At 46.7% G+C, this 15,946-nt stretch overlaps 1 protein-coding gene across 1 annotated transcript in view; it reads left to right on the top strand.

Annotated features, from left to right (window-relative positions):
• SLIT3 (slit guidance ligand 3) overlaps positions 1 to 15,946 on the top strand; it is a 642,229-nt gene that overhangs the window by 456,868 nt on the left and 169,415 nt on the right. The window lies entirely within an intron of this gene.

Below are 15,946 nucleotides of genomic sequence, written 5' to 3'. Positions count from 1 at the left end.
TTTAACTTGATTAAAATTGAAAACCACATTGCTTGAAGACCACACGTGAAATCGAAATCTCGTTACTCAGTGCTCTTCCATTCTGAAGCCTGGGCTCATGGATTACCCTCAGTTAATTTATGCCATCTTCGTGCCATACATTAATTTTGAATATATTTGTAGAAAATTTCCTGTAGCTTGCATTTATGGTTGTCAAAGGGGCTTTTATCTTGAAAAAAATGGTGCTGGTTTTAATTACAATTCTAAATAGCTTCATAACCATCGTGAACCCTGGATTTACATCATCTTTATGACAGCCACGCAATTCCTGCTTTATTGATTTTGTCATTTGCTTCATTATAGTTAATGCAAACCTTTTGTACAGAGACAATTCTGGTGCCATCGTCTTCTTGGAAGGGTTCGTACAGAACATCACAACCAAAATAGACCCCATGCTTCCACCACATTGCTGACCCAGGAAAACATCAAGACAGGAAATATCTCCAAAGTGGCCATCCATCCTAGGCAAAGGAAATGTTAGCACTGACTGTCCAACGCTTTCCACTGATCGGATGTCAAGAGTTTTCAGTTTTGAAGTCATGGAGGTGGCATCACTCACAGTAGGAAGACCGTGGGGGCTCACCTGTCAACCCCAAGCCTCACCCGCTCTCTGTTTAGACTCCACACCTCACCCCTTGCACCCAGCCTGACCAGTGACACAGGAAGCAAAGTGTAGGGGATAGAGGTATCCCGTTATCTCTGCCAAGATGAACCCCAAGATATGCATGTGCTAGAAAGCATGTGAGTTACTTAGGGTGGAAAATGGAAACCATGGGCAATGAACTTGAAAAGGAACTTTTAAAGGAAAACAATAGAATAAGGGAGCTCAAGGAAGTTTAAGATGATGCCACTCACCCATCTCTATGCATCCAGCACAGGCTTCTGGAGACTAGCAAGCTAAGCAAGCTGCCAGGCGCCCAGTAAGGAAGGGAGACAGCCTCAGGGGAGTTGATGGACAAAGGCCAGGATGTTGTGTAAGTGGGGTGTGCGTGGCTGAGAAAATAGCACTTCTTGATCTGGAACTGAAAATCCCCACCACACCTCTTAGGTTCTACTCGGAAAGGACTTGACATTCCCAAACCAAGGCTGGTGAGGGGGCTCGCCTATAACTAGGCTGTGAAAGCAGGATGAGCTTGGCCAGAAAGCAGGGCAAGTGCATAGGTCACTTCTCCATGTGTTAGGCAGGGCAGCTCTGTTTCTTTCTTTCTTTTTTTTTTGTTGTTGCTTTTTATTTCTATTTTTAATTTTTTAAAAAGATTTATTTATTTGAAAGAGTTACAGAGAGAGGTAGAGATACACAGAAAGAGGTCCTCCACCCACTGGTTCAGTCCCTAAATAGCTGTAACAGCCAGAGCTGAGCCGATCTGAAGTGAGGAGCCAGGAGCTTCTCCTAGTTCTGCCGCATGGGTGCAGAGGCCCAAGGACTTGGGCCATCCTCTGCTGCTTTCCCAGGCCATAGCAGAGAGCTGGATTGCAAGTGGAGCAGCCAGGACTTAAACTGGCATCCATATGGGATGCCAGCACTACAGGCCAGCCCTTGCTTTTTATTTTTTACCCAATATTGAAAACTAAGCTACTGAAAAAGTTGTAAGAAAAAATTCTAATTTCTTATGCTCTCCCTGTATTTCCCTATAAACCATTCCCTGTCCACCACTCGTGAACTCCCTTTCTGGCGTCAGCATTCCAGGCCTGCCAAGCGACACACCTCAAGGACATGGTCCACTCTGCCTTCTGTCCTCTTAAAGAGGACGCCACCCCCAAGTCGTGATTCTGTGATTTCAGAAAGGCTTTTTTAAAAATATTTATTTTATTTATTTGAAAGACAGTTACAGAGAGAGGGAGAGAGAGAGAGAGGTCTTCCATCCGCTGGTTCACTCCCCAGATGGCCGCAACGGCCGGAGCTACGCCGATCTGGAGCCAGGAGCCAGGAGCTTCTTCCGGGTCTCCTACGTGGGTGCAGGGGCCCAAGGACTTGGGCCATCTTCTGCTTTCCCAGGCCATTGCAGAGAGCTGGATCAGAAGAGCAGTAGCCGGGACTAGAACTGGCGCCCATATGGGATGCTGACGCTTCAGGCCAGGGAGTTAACCCACTGCGCCACAGCACCAGCTCCCAGAAAGGCTTTCTTAAACCTGCTCTTGCTCTGTACATCCATTGGTGCAGTCTTCATTTAGGCTCCCAGCATCTCTCATTTGCATTAATCTGACCCTGAGCCTTCTATTATTGCTGGGTTAACCTGATTTATCTGTAGATTCTTTAAATTCCACAAGGAAAAAGTACCCTTTATTCCAGATGTGGAGGCAGGTGGCCGGATCATAAGAGATCACCATAAGAGATCACCTGGTCTTAAGCCAGGGTCATAGACACTGTCCCTCTGCCAGATGTTGATGGGCAACTGCTGATCACCCCCAGGAACAAGGTCCACGCTCTCCCAGAGCGGATGCAAGGCTTGGTTCCAGGTTTGTTATGTGCAGGTGCAGAGGGTGGAGGGCCACACTGGCAGGCAGCTCTGTTTCTAATGTGGGAAATCTTGGGAAAGTCCAAGAAGGCCCATCTCTGTCCTTGCCGCTCCTGAAACTTCTCAAAGAAGCACTCAACTTGGGGGTGTCCCTTGGGGCCGGCTCCCTCCTCTTCTGCCTACACAGGCCATGTGTCCCATCTCTGCACTCCCATTTATTCAGTACTCCAGGGCCAGTCTAGCCTCGGCTTTCTAAACGCTGGAAAGTTATTGAATACTGTAACAACTGTTGAATGTTCTTTAGAAGTCATCACTGTGATGGACAGGAGGGAGAGGGGTGCCATTTCTCAGCTCCGGCAGAGCTGGGCGGGGAAGGGAGACTGTTCAAGGTGGGGATAGAAAGAGCCATGGGAGACTGATACCTTCTTTGGAGCCCCCATGAACATCCAGAAGCTTGAGAACTGGTCTTGGGCTCCCTAAGAACCCCACAGGAAGCTTGGCCTAGTGGGCTCTGTTGAGGGCTTCTGAGTGGGTAGCGTTCCATGGAGCATCTTGGCCGACGTAAATGCCACATTCATTCCTATGCGTCTCCTTTCTACTCCGTTCAGACCACCAATCCATTGGAGAATCCTTGACTTAACTGTTCCCAGCATTTACATTCTCGGCATACTGTGTGAGGAATAAAGTCTGACTCCTCAGAACAGACCTGTAACAGCAATAAGTAATCCTCATGTGAGGCCACAGGGCCTTGGATATGACTCAGTAGCCCTGAACGTCAGCTCCAGAGAGGCCGCATAGAAATCATCTATTTCAGGATAGGAACAGAGAAATTGGGCCACAGCGTAACAAGGTCCGAGATCCTTGTCATGAGATCGCTAAGCAAATTGTTTATATTTTGGCCACTAAACTCTACCGTGTAGATAAGAACCCCGCTGCTGGCAGGTGAGGACAGGAGGAGCCCTCCTTGGGGCTTTGCTCTGGAGCAGTGCCTCCAGAGCGGCCTCTGTGTGTGAGTGTGAGCACATCCGTGCTTCCCCTGTTCTGGAGCCAGGGACAGAACCGGAAACCTTCAGGCCTGACGTAGCCAAGAAAGTAGCTGCATGGAGAGCTCTGGCCCTAAACTGGTCCTCAGCCAGGTGCAACCAGCAGGGAACCCTCTCAGTGGGGCCCCTCCTGGCTTCCAGTGCCTCCTCCCATTTGTTTCTCTGGCCTCTTGCTTTCTCGGTCAGTGATTTTGGATTTACTCAGCTCAGTGAGACCAATGTGGCTGCTCCAACAAGCTGTGGGGGAATTTGGAAGCAGCACTGGGGGAAATGAGCCACCATTTCCACTGACCCCTGACCCCAAGTCTTCCCCAGGAGCCTTGCTCCCAGGGCTCTGGCCCCGGGAAGAACTTCCGGGTCCCAGGCACTTCTTGCGCTGCCTGCAGGGAACAGCCAGACTTCCTTTCCTGCCTCTCAGAGATCGAAGGCAAACAGCCCATGTGAGCAAAGGCAGAAAGAAATGGAGGAACTCAGCTTCTGAAATGCAAATACAATCTACGGAGCTATCTGGAGCAGAGGAGCAGCGGGGTGGAAAACACGAGACAGTGGCTAATCCTCCCACACTTCATATTTGACTTGGGAGTCAAGCAGGTGATTTTTCCCCCTAGCATCACATTTACCATTTCTATTCTCTTTGCCTGAGCTGGTGTCATTGTTTCCTGAGTGCAATGGCCAGTAGTGTGTCCCCAAAGCAAGCTAGGAAAGAGTTTCAAAAATCTGCTACCAATAATCCCCTAAAGTAAGTGGGTAAATTCCTCCGCGTTTCTCTTCTTCATTCTTTCTGCTCTTCAGATGTCAGCGTCCAGATTTCACGCCCAGACAGAATCGGGTCTGTCGTCTCATCATCTGCCCTGGGCTTCCCCACCCTTGCCTGTGATGCCGTCACAGCCGCAGGGAAGTGACCCTCACACATATGTTTCTACAGAGCTGCTCCTTGCCACGGGTCCCCTTGAGGTGAAATCCATAAAACAGAGAATGAACCATTTAAGGCAGACAATCCATTGGTGTTTAGCACACTCACTACATCATGCAACTATCCCTTTCATCTATATCCGAAGCATTCCATCACCCCCACGGGAAACTCCAAGTTCATTAATCAGTCACCCCATTCTCCCTGACCCGACCTCTGGCAATTGCTCATCTTTCTGTTTCTATAGATTCACCTGTTCCTATTAATGGAATCATATCATATGTGCCCTTAATGCTTCACTTGTTTCACTCAGCCTGAGTTTTTAAGGTGTATCCACGTTAGAATATGTATCACTATTTCATTTTTCTTTATGGCCAAATAATATTCCATTGTGTGTTTATATCACAACTTGTTTATCCTTTCATCTACTGGAGATATTTGTGTTCCTTCTGTTTTTTGGCTTTTGGGCAAGCATTATGATAAGCATGTGGGCCGGCGCCGCGGCTCACTAGGCTAATCCTCTGCCTAGCGGCGCCGGCACACCGGGTTCTAGTCTGGTCGGGGCTCCGGATTCTGTCCCGGTTGCCCCTCTTCCAGGCCAGCCCTCTGCTGTGGCCAGGGAGTGCCGTGGAGGATGGCCCAAGTGCTTGGGCCCTGCACCCCATGGGAGACCAGGAGAAGCACCTGGCTCCTGGCTCCTGTCATCGGATCAGCGCGGTGCGCCGGCCGCAGCGCGCCGGCTGCGGCGGCCATTGGAGGGTGAACCAACAGCAAAAGGAAGACCTTTCTCTCTGTCTCTCTCCCTCTCACTGTCCACTCTGCCTGTCAAAAAAAAAAAAAAAAAGAAAAAAAGAAAAGAAAAAAAAAGATAAGCATGTGGGTGCAAGTTTTTGTGTGAAAGCCTATCATTTGGCTCTATCCTAGGGATGGAATTGCTGATTCATATGTTCAATCTATGTTTAACTTTGGAAACCCACCAAACTAGTTTCCATCACTGTCGAACCATCTCACATCCCCAGCTGTGGACGAGGGCTCCAGTTTCTCCACATGGTCATTAAACCTTGTTGTTTTCCATCTTTTTGAGGATACCCCTTCTCGAGGGTATAATGCGGTTATCTCCTGTGACCTTCCCACTAGGATTTTGTACAGGACAGACACCTGCTATGGGACAGGGACAGTGAGCAGGACAGACACTGCACCTGCTCTCCTGTTGCTGATGAGTCCAGGCTTTCATTATCCTTTAAAAGTAATAGTAAAAGAAAAAAAAAAAATCTGGTCTCTTGCTAGAGTATTTCCATTCGGTGCGTGAGCTCGATTGAATGTAGTTATCAGCACTGCCCATGTTGCCGAGTTTCGACACCCTTTTTTCCAGCAGTTAATTACAGGGGCCTTGATATCCCCCTTACACTGAACTTACAAGACACATTTTAATTGGCTTCTGCTGCTACAAAGATACCTCTGAGTGATGCCTCGCTAATGGCCACTGACCTCGAACATCCTACTACACGATCCGGTTAGTGCTGCCTGGTTATTTTGGTGTCTGCAGTGTGTACACCTTTGGAAGACAAGGCCGCATCGCCACTCAGGAAGGCCGTGCCCAGGAAATGCTGATTAAAATCGGTACAATTTACTACTTGCCTGGAGCAAAGACAGCCGCTGCTCTGAATGTGCCATGCTTCTACCCAAGGGAGCACTAAGCTACCCCAGCCTGTTCAGAAGGCTGTCACCCGCTGGGTCCCGGTGGAATCCCAGCACCTCCTCGGGTGCTACCCATGATCCTCCACGACTAGAGCTAGAGCCAGTCTGCTGCTTCCGGTGATGCTGAAAGTCCAGTGGAGTGGGACTCCCAGGGAGCCTAGGTGAGAGATACAAGGTCGGCCGCCAAGGGGAGACCTGGTTGAGTGTGCCGCCCTCCCTCCCCTCTCCTGGATAAGAACCTTGCAGGCCAAGGGAAGCAGTTGCATGCTAGTGGCAAATGCCCAATCCAAACCCTGTCTTTTCTTCCCAGCCTCTTGCCAGCCTAAAGGAACCTAAGCTGAGCCCACACAGTCATATTACTGGTTCTGTCTTTGTACATTGAAGGTCAGAGAAAGGAGGAACTGGACGGTGGGTCAGCCCAGGGGCTCCTGGATCAGGAAGGCAGGTTTTGTTTTGTTTTGTTTTTAAAAATATTTATATTTATTTGAAAGGCAGAGATAAAGGGAGAGACTGAGAAATCTTCCATTCTGCTGGTTCACTCCCTAAATTATTGCAACAGCCAGGGCTGGACCAGACTGAAGCCAGTAGCTTCTTCCAGGTCTCCCACATGGGTGCAGAGGCCCAGGCACTTGGGCCATCTTCCACTGCTTTTCTAAGTGCATTAGCAGGGAGCTGGATCAGACATGGAGCAGCCAGGAGTGGAACCCGCAGCCATATGGGAAGCCAGAGCTGCAGGTGGCGGCTTCATCCACTGAGCCACCACGCTGGCCCCCAGGAAAGCAGATTTGAACTTGACTCTCTGATGGACTCTCTGAGCACCCTTGATGGCACTGCACAACCTCTCTGTCCCACAGTTTCCTCGTATGTCCTAGACTAGTCCTACTGCTGTGACATGAGTGCTTGAATGGAGGTACAAAGGGCCATGAGGATTTGGGGATCACAGTTCATTCTTCTTTGATACAGGAAGGTTTGATAAGGATGTGTCCTTTGAAGGGGCCTCTGATGGATGGAGAGGGGTTCTGCAAACAGAAAGGGGGAAGGACAGACGTAAGGGAGACATGGAAATGTGAAAGGCCTTGCTCCATCTGCATCTTGGATCCAGCTGGCAGAGCAGTGCCACACTACAGCATCTGGACTGTTTGCAGAAAAGCTGCATCTTTTCTAGTCACTGGGAATGCAAATGGACCTGGATTCAAAGCCGCATTCGGAGACCTAACTCAGTGCCTCGTTCTGTACCTTCAACACAGGGGTGGTGATGAGACTAAACTGACATAAGACATTTTAGATGCTCAGTTCTGTCCTTGATGCTCATTGGTGTTTTTACTACGTATCTTTTTTTTTTTTAAAAGATTTATTTTATTTATTTGAAAGACAGAGTTTCAGAGAGGTAGAGACAGAGGAAGGTCTTCCATCCACTGTTTCACTCCGCAGATGGCCACAACGGCTGGAGCTGCGCCAGTCTGAAGCCAGGAGCTTCTTCCGGGTCTCCTACGTGGGTGTAGGGGCCCAAGGACTTGGGCCATCTTCTACTGCTTTCTCAGGCCATAGCAGAGAGCTGGATCGAAGAGGAGCAGCCGGGACTAGAACCAGCGCCCACATGGGATGCCGGTGCTTCAGGCCAGGGCATTAACCCACTGCACCACAGCGCTGGCCCCTTTTCTACGTATCTTGTAGGTCATAGAGCTTCAGTGAAGACAGATTAAGAAATGCTAAGATTCACAAAGTGTGCACCACAGATGGTGTGGCATGTGACCATCTTAGGTGCTCAGGACGTTATTGGATTGGTTATTCATTGGCAGTAGCCACCCAGAAATGGAGTTACACTTTGCAGGCAGTCTCCTTAGTGGTTCTCACCCATGGGAATTGTGCACATGTGCCCGTTTTGGCATCATTCTCCCAGTGAGGGAAAAATGTGTATTTGCCGTGGTGTGAGTCTTTAGTGACTTCTCCTCTGCCAGGCTCCCGGCAGCTATTGAAGTGTGACAAGCACGCAGATGGGAAATGTTGCCCTCAGTCCAGAAAGAATGTATGGACTGTCTCAAGTAACGGATCCTTTGTTCTGAAAGAAGAGGGGATACAGAGCCGGGCTCACATCACACAGTGGTCGGAGGAAGATGATCAGGAACTTCTTCAGGACCTCACAGGAAGTCAGCCTTGGGTCCCCTACCTTCACAGAACGAGACCATAGCGATGATGTGAAAACCAATTCCTCATAATCAATATTATTTATTTTAGAGCAAATAAAAGTAAACAATGTCACAAAGCATTTCCGGAGTACCAACATTTTACCTACTTTAATTCTCAAAACTTCCTTCTGGGCTAACTTCTTTCCATTTTACAGAGGAAGAAACTGAGACCCAGGGACATGCATGTGAACCTCTTTGTTCACACAGCTAGAAGTTTGACAAGTCCTCACCTTGCATTCTACAAAATAAAATTAAAAAAATAAAAAATGGGTAACCAATATTGAGAGCCTCCAGGGGGTTAGTGAGTATGGCTGGAAATGTGGATTAATTTAAAGAAGTCTCAATTAAATTTCTAGATGAGAGATTCTTGTGACTTTTTTAATGGGAGCAAAGATCTCTCCAGATCTCTGGAGGCAGCAAAGCCTCCCCAGGCTGAGCTGATCACAGCTTCATCCCACAGTGGTGGGCCTTAGAATCCCATGTTTGAATGAAAACCGGTATCCCGCCTGGGCACCCCTACTCTGGCTTCTCTGCTTGCTTGTCCGTATTCAGCTCACCTCTGGAGTTCAGTGGGAAATTTTCTGAAGGTCCTGTATGGGTGAAAAACAAAAACCTCACTACTGTTTATGCTGGCTGATTTAGGAAAAGGAGTGAAAAAACAGAGATGTGGGAGATAACTTTTCACGCTCGTTAAGAAAAATGCATTTCATCTTCCCAGTTTTCCCATTCCTTCCTCCCTCCTGCACCTCTGCTGGGGGAGGAACCACAGATGGTTATCGCTCCAGAGTGTAACTAAGGAAACCACAGACCTGCCCCGATTGCTATGGAGACAGCCACTTATTCCTCTGGCCTCTGAGTATTCATGACATCAGCAAGGCCAGTGAGTAAAACACAGATACTTCTTAAAAAGAAATTTCCAATGAGGCAGGTGGAGAGTGCACCAGAGAACCTTCCAGCTATGTTCAGAGCTCCCACCAGGCTTGTCGTAGGTGTGTTTGCAAAGGAACAACCCATTTTCCAGAAGATGCAGTGGGAAACTTTTTAGAGCCAACATAACTACAAGCCGAGTTTGCAAATCCACAGCTATCTTTAGAGGGTTAGGGACACAGTCAGCCCCAGAGGTGTAACAGGGTGAGCAACCAGTGCAGTGTTTGTCTGGGATTAGTGAGTTTCCCAGGATGAGACACAGAAATTTCAGTGCTGAATCCAGGAAAGTCCTAGGCAAACCTTGGTGGTGGTTTGGTCAACTGAGGTATAAAGCCCTAGAACCCAATATGAGCCTGACCACAGAAACAGGGCGCATTTGAGGTCAGCCTCAGGATGCGAGCACACGTTGCAAATACCATCGCCTCGTCTGAAAGTTGCTGGACAGCAAATGAAGCTCTCACCAGGAATACGGAGATTCTTGCCGGATTTGCTTTTTGTTGTTGTTGTTCTTGTTTTTATTTATCCAGAAATGCCAGAAAATTATCTCAGATTTCAGTTGTCCAGGTTAAACAGGAGCCCACTTCTTCCCCCTATCTATCGGTGATGCTAACTAGGTTTCCAGGAATTTTTTTTCCCGCTTGCATTTTTCAGCACAAATTCATTTGCCAAGTGCCCGACATACAGGAAACTATGTAAACACAGAAGTGGAGTTATTGATATTTCCCAGCGATGTGTGAAATACCCCTTTATTCTCCAAGGTCTGGTGTGCCTCTTTGTTGCTAATCCATCACCCGGGTTTGCACTATTGTAGCGCTGGCTTGCAGGGGGATCTGCTGCAGTGGGTGCAGTTCTTTTCCCGCTGAGAAGTTACATGTGTTGAACAGCAATACGATATATACTAAATAGAAGGGATTGCACTAGCCACATAGCAAAGTAGGCATAATGACATCTGTTCAAATAGCTCATGTTCAATTTTCAGCGAAGTTTTAAGCATGCTCTTCTGCTCAGAGAGCTTCCATAACCTAGGAATCTGTCCTTTCCAGAGGGAGTTCGGTTAGTTGAAGTCTTTGCAATGCTAACAACCAATTATCTCAATATCTCTGTAAATATGACTGAATATGTTCACATTAAATGTCACAGGCCCACAATCGCTTAGCTTGTTTTGTGGAATGCATTTGTGTTTACATTACATACAACAGGGAGATACTACATACGACTGTGTCTGTAGGAGAAAAATAGGCATAGAGTTGTCAGTTCTGGATCTCTGCAGATACTTAAATAATTCATGGGTCAGTAAACATATCTATATGCATGTATTCTTGGATCTGGTGGACAAGTGTACAAAATGTGCAATATAATGGATTCACCTCCTTTTGCTCATTTGAAATGTCGTTATAATGTGGAATTACAGTAGCTCCTTAATGATGAGAAGTAGTGACAATTCATTAGCAGATTGTGGCTCAGATCAAGTGTTTGATTTGCCTACAAAGTGTGACCAGTACTCAATTATAAGAAGCGTATGCATTTCTTTTGAAAATAATTTTTTCCTTCACCAGTTAAAATAACCTTGAGCTTTATTTTTTTGAAAGACCCCAGCCAGCAGCAGACAAATGCTTCTATGATTTGTTCTTCAATAATGATTTTTTTTAGAATGTTAAACTGTCATAAAAAAAACCTTCAGAAGCAGTACTAGATTTCATGTTTTCTGTTTAAAGGACAATTGGATAATGGCGAGGAAAGAAATAGCATGTCAAGGCTACTTCAAGTTTTGTTCTCTGTCTTGTTTTATGAAGGCTGGGTTTCCCTAGGTTTTGTTCTTAAATTTGTAACGTTCTGTTTCTCCCAGTCCTGAAAAAGAAGTATTCCTCAAAACGTTGGTGTATAAATATACACATTTTATCAAAAACAAATTCAAATGTAATATTTGGAATTGTCTTATACCTTAGAAGATAATTGAAATGTAAAGACCACAAGGGGGACCCTTCTTCCAAATATTTTCTAAAGATATCTTAGACTCACTTTATTCTGTATCCTGAGTACCTAATAACATGAGGGCACTTTAAAACATTCATGGAAAATTGAGATAAAAGATAAGTTTATTTTGGTGCAAAAAAAAAATCCATGTGTATTTTTTGCATGATCTTTTTGAAGACTCTTCATAGGCATGAAATTCAAAATGTGTTGCACCAGAAAACTTACCTTTGATTGCATTTTCCACTGACTTCTGAAATACCCTTATACAGTGTGAATAGATAACAGACCTCTGTTGTTCTTATGGGTTAATTCATTGTTGGGTTCCATGCCCCTCGATTTGTGTTGGCTTTCTACCAAGGCTTCCTTTGTGAGTTTCACACCGAAGTTACCCAGTAATTTCGCATGTTTTGTATGGACAGCTTTGTTCAGAAAGCAGCAAAGTGTGTAACTTTGGCGTGTGCTGAGCCTTAACCACTGGCTGCATTTCGCCGTGGAAGGCTGCGCCCGCTCTAGCTGCACTCTGAGAGCGAGCTGCTGCTGCTGGATTCGGGTCCCTGGAGTGACAGTGGCCCGAGGCTGAGTTTAACCATCCATCCGATCAGATGCTGGGGTGCCCAGAACATCTGGAGGAGATGTGAACAGCTGGCTGGATGTGTCCTGCCCTGCCGATCTCGCATGTAGATAACTAGCTGGGAGTCCTAGTTTTCTCCAGACAGCCAAAGTCTGTTTCTGCAGAGTTCTATTTTCCAGGTACTCCTCATGGGGCTCTATCACTGACATCCTGAAATTTCTTATTTTTCTATCTTTAACCTTTTTTGTGTGTGTTACTGTTTGGGAGATAGGTTGCTGTTAATATTGGATTGTAAATCATTTTAAAAAATCATTAGAAAAAGATTGAGATATGCTGCCTTATATTTTTGAACCAGAAAAGTACTTCTATCCTGCTCCAATTAGGACATTTGAAGTTACCATCGAGAAAGGGATGAATTGTGACAATGGGAGTGCATTATGCGTATGCACAGAAATTCTTACAAAAGTCTAGTTTGTGGAGAATGATGTTAAGTCCTCCCTCATGCTGGCCTTCCTGACTTGTTTATATTCTCAGAGTATAAAAATACAGGAGTCGGCAAGCTCCTCTCAGGGAGTAGGCAAGCAGCATTCCTTTCTAAATGGACTCCAGAATCATTTTAGCACTCGTATTGTTTGCCGAAATCCGAGCTTCCCAGGGAAATTAGAGCAGCTAATTTAATATCACGAAATGTTTGAGGGCTTCTCGGCTTATTCAGAAACAGGGGAGTGGAAATCGAATCGAGGATTCGGCATAAAGTAGAAGACAGTAACAATCGCCTCCAGTAAAAGAGCCAACTTTGTCTTAACCCACTGCCTTCCTGTCTGTCCTCCCCTGTGCCCATGGAAGTCTCCTTTGATTCAAAGTCTCTGTGCCAAGGGTTCCCTGCGTCTCAAAGACAGCGAGCCTGGACGGGGCTTAACCCACGGTGGGCTTAGCTGCGCGGTTTAGGCCTCACTCATTCTTGCTGCTAGTGGGGCTGCGGGCTCAGAGCTCTCTCCAAATGGTTTGAGCTCAGCCCTGACACCCCTTCAGCAGCTGAACTCATTCTGCAGCCGGATGAATTACCTGGCACCGTGCTAGGCGCTGAGTTATAGCCTATGGTATGGCCAAGAGAAAGGATGTAGCAGCAATGGGAAATGCAAGCGGTCTTGACAGAGTTCATGGAAAATCCGTAGTCTGTGAACATCACGCATCAATACATCTTGCCCCCAAATAAACATATCTTTTCCAGAAACTGTTTGAAGTGCACCCCCCTTGCACCCGTTATTGCCAAGGGAAGGGAGAAGGAGAGCTATCAGGTATCCCCCGACTGCTGAGTTCTTTCCCCTTCCTTTTCCAGAGCTCCGTTTTCGCAGTCACCTCTTGAGTGCCCTGTACGTGGGGCAGGGTAGGTGATGGGCTCTTTTGATTTGATTTTGAGAGGGTCTTTGAAGAAGTCCTTTCAAAGGTGTGATCAGAGCTTAGAATACACATCAGTGGCCTCGGGTCACATAAGCCCCCAGAAGCAGCCTGCTTAGTCAAATGCTTTGGCCTCAGCTCGGGAAAGTTCTCTGTGTGTTTAATAACACTCCACTCTAAACACCGTCGGAGAAATGCATTTATTTTGTGTCCCCTGTCCTGTGCTTTGGGACTTTTATGTCTGAGCTGTAATTTAGGAAAGAAAAGGAAACTTGTCTGACTCAAGTCCATATTCACTTGGTTTTAGGGAGCTAGCAAATTTGCAGGAAATATAAGGAATGCTTGTGGAAAATTGATTGGGCATTTTGTGAGTATTGTGGTGATCAGTGCCACGCAGACAGAAGAGCCGGGAAGTGGAGTTCCTGCAGGGTTTCTCTTTGCCTGCCGGGACCCCCATGGGCAATGCATCCCTGTAGCCTTCCCCTGAAAGGAATGGGGCATGGTAAGAATGGCTCTTGGACTGTGAAGGCTGGGATACTGTTTCTGGTTGGTTTATCTGTGGTTAGAATGAAAGGAGACAATCTCAGTATAGCCTTCTTGTAGAAGAGCACACTTAAACATAAATATTTTACATTTTGATGCATTTCACGTGTTTTAAAATAGGCTCTAAAACACAGGCACAGACACTCCCGTTACAGCTCAGTTTTCCTCGTTACGAATAAACAAGTAGCTGTCAATTTGAGCCAACCACTAAAAAACATTTAAGTATCACATTAGTGATCATGGGTTAGCCGTCGCTGTTTAGACCCACATGCTCAGGGGCCTCTCTCAGACTGTCCATGCCACTTCAGGGGCCTGGGGTGCGGGACTCTGAAGGGACATTGAGGAGTGGATTGCTTTAAAAAATCTTTTGTCCATCTCCTCCTCCTTCCCTTTGTATTCTCTTCCCGCCACTGTTGTGTCCTCTCTTTCTATGACTCCCCAGCAGATCCCATTGCTCCCGTGTAAAATTCTGTCCAGTTAGCATCTGCTGTTTAGGTTCTGGTGCTCTCTGAAAGGACAGGGATGAAAAAGGCTTCACAAATGCAGCAAATAAATAACATACTGAGAGCGAGGGCCTCTTCGAAACGTCTGCCCAAAAGCAGATGCACCACGCTCAGTCTGCCGCCTGTCCAACACTACTCCGGGCTTCCCAATTTGATGATTTAGATACTTTTCTACTTAGGCGGGTGGTGCCATTTTTTGCCGAATTCAGCATGTTCGTTGAACAATTTCTTGGAGCCAAAAGCCAGCTGCACTGCATTTCTGCTGGGTAAGGTTTGGTGGCCTTGGCGTGGGGCGGGGGTTGTTGATGCATCGGCCTCTACACGGACAATAAATCTGGAAGCTGGGCAGCAACGCCGGACTGCCTTAATACAACCTCGGCGGGGTATCTGCAGCCCAGAAACTACGGGAAACCCACGCAAAAGACACTCAGCAAATTTCGTGTTAAGAAAGGCTCCAGAGGAATGAGCTGGGCGAGTCTCGGAAGAACTAGTGAGGTTCTCCGTGCATGGTGAACGCGAGTGATGCACCGGTCCACGCAAGGGTGCTTCTGCTGCTTGCAATACCCGTTTGCTCTCTGGGTTCTTGATGTCTCTGTCTTGTATTGTGAACATCTACCGTGATGATGCCTTTCCCCATGATAGCCTAGCAGAGCCGGCATCAGTCCCATTGTACGTGTTTCATTCGCGCGCATTTATACGATCCTGCATCTACATTGTTTCTCAGGGATAGTATGTTCACTTTAATTCTGCCTTCCTTCGGCAGAAAATAAAGCCACTGGTGATGCTTACCAAATGTGGCTTTGACATAGCTCTTCCAGGGAGTTGCTTGAGGTAAATTATTGCAGGTTATCAGTGAAAATTCTAGCAACCGGAAATCCCACCATCTGAGAGGGGGGCTCATGTTAACCTGAGACAAAAACAAGAAACCTATAAAGGAATTTTCGGTGTGGCCACACTTGTTTTGTCCCGACCCCCTCACCAGAGGACCATGATGTGCTCCGTGAAGTGCGGTGGATACTCTGGTGTTCAGAACCGTTTTCTAGAACAGCATTTTGTGTGATTCGTGAAATGAATCAAATGGGCACTGGCTAAGAGATTTAAGTTGGGTGGGGACATGGTAAATAGCCTGACATCTACATCATGTGTTTTGATTTAGAGAAAACAGTATCTGTTATCTCTCCACTAAAGCACTCATGTCCCCACATAGAGTGTCCATCAGTCAAGGCATCTTGGGAAAAGCCAGGATTTTTCATGCTTGTGGAATAGAAAGACAAGTACAAAAGAAATCCTAAAATAGGTGCATTTAATTCTCCCCAATTTAAAGTAAGTGGTACATCGTTAAGGCAATAAGGATACCCCTTTTTCTCCCCCATCACGGACGCGCCCATCAATGAATTTCTTTAATGTTGATGACGGTTGGTGCAGTTTGAGGGAATCTGTATTTAGTCAGAAAATGCTTCGATACAATGACCTACCAGATGGGCCCCCTAACAGTGCACGGAGACATCAAACCACCACAGACATTTGGTGCTTAGAATAATAAAAAGACTATAAAATTAGATTAGTTGAGTCTAATTTGGAATTGGTATATTCCCCATGCACCCTCGCCGCGCTTGGGCAGATAAAGCCTTGAGATCTGGCCCTGTGTCAGAGCCGGGGACTGCAACTTCCAGTAAAAGGGAGACGAGGGAGAGAGGA

The sequence above is a fragment of the Oryctolagus cuniculus genome, chromosome 6 (genome assembly GCF_964237555.1).
Source record: "Oryctolagus cuniculus chromosome 6, mOryCun1.1, whole genome shotgun sequence".
Lineage (NCBI taxonomy): Eukaryota > Metazoa > Chordata > Mammalia > Lagomorpha > Leporidae > Oryctolagus > Oryctolagus cuniculus.
This window is presented reverse-complemented; position numbering and strand designations above follow the sequence as displayed.